This window comes from Salmo trutta, chromosome 37, assembly GCF_901001165.1.
Source record: "Salmo trutta chromosome 37, fSalTru1.1, whole genome shotgun sequence".
NCBI classification, from domain to species: Eukaryota; Metazoa; Chordata; class Actinopteri; order Salmoniformes; family Salmonidae; genus Salmo; species Salmo trutta.
In genome coordinates, this window is record NC_042993.1 from 8,092,461 (window position 1) to 8,100,547 (window position 8,087).

The 8,087-nt window shown below is 44.4% G+C and overlaps 1 long non-coding RNA gene across 1 annotated transcript; it reads right to left on the reverse strand.

Annotated features, from left to right (window-relative positions):
- Positions 1 to 817: 817 nt before the first annotated feature.
- LOC115177172 (uncharacterized) lies at positions 818 to 3,605 on the reverse strand. The gene is made up of 7 exons (XR_003872364.1): positions 3,464 to 3,605; positions 3,167 to 3,359; positions 2,993 to 3,060; positions 2,844 to 2,895; positions 2,660 to 2,720; positions 1,269 to 2,511; positions 818 to 1,124 (listed from the first exon to the last, which is right to left on the reverse strand). It is a non-coding gene; the product is annotated as an uncharacterized LOC115177172 (long non-coding RNA).
- Positions 3,606 to 8,087: the final 4,482 nt, after the last annotated feature.

Sequence of the window (8,087 nt, forward strand, 5' to 3'; positions counted from 1 at the left end):
TAGGGCTCCTTGTAATGGCTGAAATGGTGCAGTATTAATGGAATGGTATCAAACACGTCAAACATATGGACACAACACTTTTGACTTCATTCCTGTAACGTAACGACTGTCGTAGAGAGGGGACCAAAGCGCAGCGTATTGAGTGCTCATGATGAAATTTATTTTAACTCAAAAGACAAAATAACAAACAGAAAACGATCAGCTCACAGTTCTGTCAGGTACATAGACTAAACAGAATACAACTACCCACAAACACAGGTGAAAAAAACCCTACTTAATTAAGTATGATCTCCAATTAGAGACAACGAGGACCAGCTGCCTCTAATTGGAGATCATCCCAAAAACAACAACATGGAAATAGGAAACTAGAACTAAACATAGATATAGAAAACATAGAAAAACACAAAACACCCCCTGTCACGCCCTGACCAACTCTACCATAGAAAATAACATCTTACTATGGTCAGGACGTGACAGTTCCATTCATTCCATTCCAGCCATTCCAGAGCGCCCGTCCTCCTTTAGCTGCTCCCAGCAGCCTCCTCTGTATTATGGTAAACAGAAAATAGAAACATTGCAGAGCGTTGTGATCTTGAATGTAGCCCAGGCCTGTGTGTGTGTCATGGTGCAGCTGCTCCCCACAGAGGGACAGAGCTACATCTGAAGGACACAGCTGAGCTCTTACAAATCTACCTCCTTCCTCTCTCATCCCCCCTCTCACCCCAACTCTCTCTCTCTCTTTGGAAACTCAAAATCCCCTTCCCTCACTTACTCAACACCATTCATCAGATGTGTAGAATAAAAAAAATAGCAGATCTTTTCCTAAACGAAATTCAACACTGACAGTAAATGACACAGAAACAATTGGAGCTCAGAGTACCCCATGTCTAGGCATCATTTTGCATCATTACATAGGAAAGACCAGGAATCCACTGAAGATGTTGTGGTTTTTTGAGTCATCATTTAATCTGTAAGTAGAGTAGAGGCGCGGTAGACCAAATCCACCTCCTCCAGCTCTAGAGATACAGCACTGGATACATCCTGACCCACGTAAGATGATGAGCGGTCACCATGGCTTGTGAATCTGAAGAAGTAGAGTCCTCTCACTCGTGCTGTGAAGAAACCTGCATCAGAGGAAACAGAGTGAGATCAACACTCAGTCTTTCATAGACACTGGAGCAGCCTGTTATTGATGTTGGACTCAGTGTCTGTATCTGGTCCCTATGGACATGTGTGTTCATACATGTAGATTGATGTGTTTGCACTACCTGTAACTGGAATGTAGGCCTGGCTGATGTTAGTGATGACATTGGAGGAGATCAGGGTGATGTCAGTAGGCCTGGCTGATGTTGGTGATGACATTGGAGGAGATCAGGGTGATGTCAGTAGGCCTGGCTGATGTTGGTGATGACATTGGAGGAGATCAGGGTGATGTCAGTAGGCCTGGCTGATGTTGGTGATGACATTGGAGGAGATCAGGGTGATGTCAGTAGGCCTGGCTGATGTTGGTGATGACATTGGAGGAGATCAGGGTGATGTCAGTAGGCCTGGCTGATGTTGGTGATGACATTGGAGGAGATCAGGGTGATGTCAGTAGGCCTGGCTGATGTTGGTGATGACATTGGAGGAGATCAGGGTGATGTCAGTAGGCCTGGCTGATGTTGGTGATGACATTGGAGGAGATCAGGGTGATGTCAGTAGGCCTGGCTGATGTTGGTGATGACATTGGTGGAGATCAGGGTGATGTCAGTAGGCCTGGCTGATGTTAGTGATGACATTGGAGGAGATCAGGGTGATGTCAGTAGGCCTGGCTGATGTTGGTGATGACATTGGTGGAGATCAGGGTGATGTCAGTAGGCCTGGCTGATGTTGGTGATGACATTGGTGGAGATCAGGGTGATGTCAGTAGGCCTGGCTGATGTTAGTGATGACATTGGTGGAGATCAGGGTGATGTCAGTAGGCCTGGCTGATGTTGGTGATGATATTGGTGGAGATCAGGGTGATGTCAGTAGGCCTGGCTGATGTTGGTGATGACATTGGTGGAGATCAGGGTGATGTCAGTAGGCCTGGCTGATGTTGGTGATGACATTGGTGGAGATCAGGGTGATGTCAGTAGAACTGGCCGATGTTGGTGATGACATTGGAGGAGATCAGGGTGATGTCAGTAGGCCTGGCTGATGTTGGTGATGACATTGGAGGAGATCAGGGTGATGTCAGTAGGCCTGGCTGATGTTGGTGATGACATTGGAGGAGATCAGGGTGATGTCAGTAGGCCTGGCTGATGTTGGTGATGACATTGGTGGAGATCAGGGTGATGTCAGTAGGCCTGGCTGATGTTAGTGATGACATTGGAGGAGATCAGGGTGATGTCAGTAGGCCTGGCCGATGTTGGTGATGACATTGGTGGAGATCAGGGTGATGTCAGTAGGCCTGGCCGATGTTGGTGATGACATTGGTGGAGATCAGAGTGGTTTCAGAATTGAAGGGTCCCACTGCCACCTTTGGTGTCTCTTTGAACACAGAAAAGTGTTAATGATTTTCACCATCATACACAAAAATATGTATTACATAAAAAATGACAACATCGTTAATAAAATGCTGAAGAAAATAACATAAAATAGTAACACCTCTTGTTCTGCAAGACTGTGTTCGTCTTACCTGAATTTACTGTTTTCAGTGCCTCCACCTCTCTCTTTGGCTGTCACTCTGCCCCCCAAAACTGCAACAATATAAAAAATAGACTTTCTGACCCATATTGAATGAAACACAAAAACTTGTTAGAAATAGTTCACATAAACAGCCTTCAAATCCCTTTATAAGTATATGAATATCCATGTCTTACATGCATTCTCTCTCTTCAGCTCCTCCACTGACTGTCACTCTGGTCCCAAGTCCTAGGATATCATGTAACAATACTAATAAACTGTTGATGACTTCAACAAACCATGTTTTTGTTGATCAAAGTAATCAAATGACATGTAGCTGTCTTACTTTCCCTCTGTTCTCTGTCTTCAGCTCCTCCACCTGGCTCTCACTGGCTGTCAATCTGGCATCTAGTGCTAAAATGTAATGTAAAGAAAATGCAAATGAAGTGTTGATGAATTTAAACACCCAGCTTCTTTCTACATCAAAGTAATAAGGCTAGAGGTAACTTCTGGGCTTTACCTGTCTTCTCTCTCTCCAGTTCCTCCACCTTGTTTTTGTGGAACTGCAGTTCAGTCTTTGTGACACTCATCTCCACTCTCTGGTTCACCCCATCTTTCTGCAGCTCCTTCACCTGGCTCTCACTGGCGCTCCTTCACCTGGCTCTCACTGGCGCTCAGTCTAGCCCCCATGGCTGACAGTTCAGCTGCGTGGACTGGAATTACAGGAAATACTCTTTCATGTTCAGATGCCAACACTTATATGGACCAGGTGAAAAATAAAATACCTTTACGCAGTCATTTAGTACAGCAACCTCACCTGCATACTCTCTCTTCAGCCCCTCCACCTCTCCTTTCAATTCGTCCACCTGGCTCTCACTAGCTGTCACTCTGGCTCCCATGTTCCTCAGCTCCACTCTCTGTTCCACCACCATGTTCCTCAGCTCCACTCCCTGTTCCACCACCATGTTCCTCAGCTCCACTCTCTGTTCCACCACCATGTTCCTCAGCTCCACTCTCTGTTCCACCACCATGTTCCTCAGCTCCACTCTCTGTTCCACCACCATGTTCCTCAGCTCCACTCTCTGTTCCACCACCATGTTCCTCAGCTCCACTCTCTGTTCCACCACCATGTTCCTCAGCTCCACTCTCTGTTCCACCACCATGTCTCTCAGCACCTTCAGCTCAGTGCAGATGTCAGGCTAGGTGGTCAACTGTTCAGCATCAGTCTTTCATCCTTCACTGTGAGCCTGTTCAGTGATATTCTTCTCTCTGTCCCCTCCACTCTCCCCCTGACCCCTCCACTCTCCCCCTGACCCCTCCACTCTCCCCCGGACCCCATGCCCCAGACAGACAGTACAGCAACACCAGCCGAGCTACAACACCCCTCATTCTGAAACAATGTCTCTTCAGAACTAATGTAGTCTACTGGGCTCAGTCCTTCTTTATACACACTGGTGTTGTTGAACCAATACATGGAAATGTAACTGGTGTCCTCGTAGAATATTTTGAGAACATAGCCAAGGAATGTGTGATGTAACAGAACAAAGGTAAAAGAATACTCCATGCTAAGTCATTCAAATGAGGCCTGGGGTTGTTTAAGGCCACGGGAGAATCTAACCTGTTACTCAGTTCAATAGTGGGATGGCGGATCCAGCAGCATAGTTCTTTGGGTTTTGGGCACACAGTTGGACAGTAGATGGTTTGATTTACAGTGTTACACTGTATGCCCACAGTGCAACAGTGATGATATTTACAAATGTACAGTCCAGTAATTCAAGGGTAAAGAATAGTTGTACTTCAAAGAGGTTTCTATTGAAAAAACAACATCACCCAAACACCCCCAAATGGGAAATGCTCAAGTTGGCATCCTCATAAAGTTTCCTCATAGAAATCTGTCTGTATTGGCTATACTGGATGTAGACTTTTAGTAAGCAGATTGGTTGGTTTACTGTAAGTAATACTGTGTAGGTTATATTTCTCAGTCAGGACAAGAGCCAGCCGACAGCCCATAGTCAGTGTTTGAGGCCTAGTCAGTTAGCCCACCTCACCACCACCACCCTCACACTAGTAATGAAATAACCTTGCCTCCAGCTGAATGCTTGGTAATAAGGAAAAATAGATGCCGTGTGTGTGTGTGTGTGTGTGTGTGTGTGTGTGTGTGTTTGTGTGTGTGTGTGTGTGTGTGTGTGTGCGTGCACGTGTGTGTGTGCGCCCCTGGCCCTGCTTCAGCCCTTCATTACAGTTGAAGTCGGAAGTTTACATACATCTTAGCCAAATATATTTAAACTCAGTTTTTCACAATTCCTGACATTTAATCCTAGTAAAAAATCTCTGTTTTAGGTCAGTTGGGATCATCACTTTATTTTAAGAATGTGAAATGTCAGAATAATAGTGGAGAGAATGAATTATTTCAGCTTTTATTTCTTTCATCACATTCCCAGTGGGTCAGAAGTTTACATACACTCAATTAGTATTTGGTAGCATTGCCTTTAAATTGTTGAACTTGGGTCAAATGTTTCAGGTAGCCTTCCACAAGCTTCCCACAATAAGTTGGGTGAATTTTGGCCCATTCCTCCTAACAGAGCTGGTGTAACGGAGTCAGGTTTGTAGGCCTCCTTGCTCACACAAGCCTTTTCAGTTCTGCCCACACATTTTCTATAGGATTGAGGTTAGGGCTTTGTGATGACCACTCCAATACCTTGACTTCGTTGCCATAACTTTGGATGTATGCTTGGGGTCATTGTCCATTTGGAAGACCCATTTGCAACCAAGCTTTAACTTCCTGACTGATGTCTTGAGATGTTGCTTCAATATATCCACATAATTTTCCATCTTCATGATGCCATCTATTTTGTGAAGTGCACCATCCCCTCCTGCAGAAAAGCACCCCCACATCATGATGCTGCCACCCCCGTGCTCCACGGTTGGGATGGTGTTCTTCGGCTTGCAAGCCTCCCCCTTTTCCCTCCAAACATATCGATGGTCATTATGGCCAAACAGTTCTATTTTTGTTTCATCAGACCAGAGGACATTTCTCCAAAAAGTTTGATCTTGTCCCCATGTGCAGTTGCAAACCGTAGTCTGTTTTTTTCATGGCGGTTTTGGAGCAGTGGCTTCTTCCTTGCTGAGCGGCCTTTCAGGTTATGTCGACATAGGACTTATTTTACTGTGGATATAGATACTTTTGTACCCGTTTCCTCCAGCATCTTTACAAGGTCCTTTGCTGTTGTTCTGGGATTGATTTGCACTTTTCGCACCAAAGTCTGTTCATCTCTAGGAGACAGAACGCGTCTCCTTCCTGAGCAGTATGATGGCTGCGTGGTCCCATGGTGTTTATACTTGGGTACTATAGTTTATACAGATGAACGTGGTACCTTCAGGCGTTTGGAAATTGCTCCCAAGGATGAACCAGACTTGTGGAGCTCTACAATTTGTTTCCTGAGGTCTTGACTGATTTCTTTTGTTTTTCCCATGATGTCATGCAAAGAGGTACTGAATGTGAAGGGAGGCCTTGAAATCCATCCACAGGTGCACCTCCAATTGACTCAAATGATGTCAATTAGCCTATCAGAAGCTTCTAAAGCCATGATATCATTTTCTGGAATTTTCCAAGCTGTTTAAAGGCACAGTCAACTTGCTGTATGTAAACTTCTGACCCACTGGAATTGTGATACAGTGAATTATAAGTGAAATAATCTGTCTGTAAACAATTGTTGGAAAAAATACTTGTGTCATGCACAAATTAGATGTCCTAACCGACTTGCCAAAACTATAGTTTGTTCACAAGAAATTTGTGGAGTTTTAATGACTCCAACCTAATTGTATGTAAACTTCCGACTTCAACTGTACATGTTAACGAGTGTACAAAGCCTATCCTGTCTCTACAAGGTCACTACTCTGTCCTATGGGGATTAACTAACTACCCCCTGCATCCTTATCCCGTATGCTCTCTCTATACGACCATGGACAGAGAGAGATTAGATTGACCTCAGCAGGTGGACTTGTGTGTGCAGCGGGAGAAAGCAGAAGAGAAAATTAAGTATGTTTGAGCGTGTGTTTGTGCGTGCGTGCGTGATACTGTACTGACAGTCACACCCCTTTACCTCACCATGTACATGAGGTGAAAGTGTTATGTCTGTCACATGCTTCCTAGTCGAAACAGTTCCAACATATATTATCATAACATTTTGTTCCGCTTTGTTTGTTTTGTTGTCCTGCAGTCTTTAATTATTTTTTTTGGGGGGGGGGGCTGTTCTTGCACACACATTTTATTTCTTGAGGCAAGTTGAAGTTCAGCTGCCGAAGTCTACGCCCCTTCATTGGTGATTGGTCAACAGTACTACTCCTAGTAGGAGTGGGAACTATGGATGGGATTCTTCCGTAAAGGGTTTGTTGTCATTCGAAAAGAAAGTACTAGTTTCCATGCACATTTTGTTCACTTGAGAAATATCGCACCAAATATCTTAGTTAGACCTCCTCAGCGAAAATGTCAAAAACAATTACAGATCTCTTGATTTATCGTAGATTAATTCAGACTATTTTGAAGACATATACTATTTAAAATACTTTTTTTTTAACCTTTATTCAGTTAAGAACAAATTCTTATTTTCAATGAGGGCATAGAAACAGTGGGTTAACTGCCTTGTTCAGGGGCAGAACGACAGACTTTTACCTTGTCAGCTCGGGGAATCGATCTTGCAACCTTTCGGTTACTGGTCCAACGCTCTAACCACTAGGCTACCTGCCGCCCCATCTCAAGAGGGACAAACAGCAATATTCCTGCTTTTTAAGGGAGTATTGCAAGGAACAGACATTCGCTTCCCATAGCCGAGATCTGCTAGGAGCAAACCGGACCTTAAGGCATTAAGTCTCCTAGGGTTGTAAATCCATCAATATAGATACAGGACATTTCATTTACATCCTTATTTTATGATTTATGATCACTGTTCCTATACATCAGTAGAACATACTGCGCAGTACAGACATCAGTATAGACACAGCGATAGAGAGGGGGAATTATCTCGCCGCCATGTTTCTTTCATGCCTGCAGCATGTATATTTAGAGAGCTAGCGTGTTGGCCTCCTAGGAAGCACACAGCCTTCACAGCAGACTGAGCTGAGAGGTTCAGATGTTAGGATCAAGCAGATTAGATAGAGGCTCTGAGGAATCTATCTACACATCACTGTACTGGAGAGACTGCAGGGAAATACATCCTACATCGATCCTACACGGAAGAGAGAGATGGAGATGTTGAACAGAGTCTTTGTAGTAATAATGCATCATGACATGGTCCCGACGGTCTCTTTCCCCGTGTTGCTCGATGTGTACCGAGTTCATTTGGAATAGTTTGTATTTGCTTAATTTAACTCTTTCCGGCCCATAAAGATATTTGTGATGTTGACTTCTAGCAGGGTTCTACCCACCCGTTCCACTGTTCTGT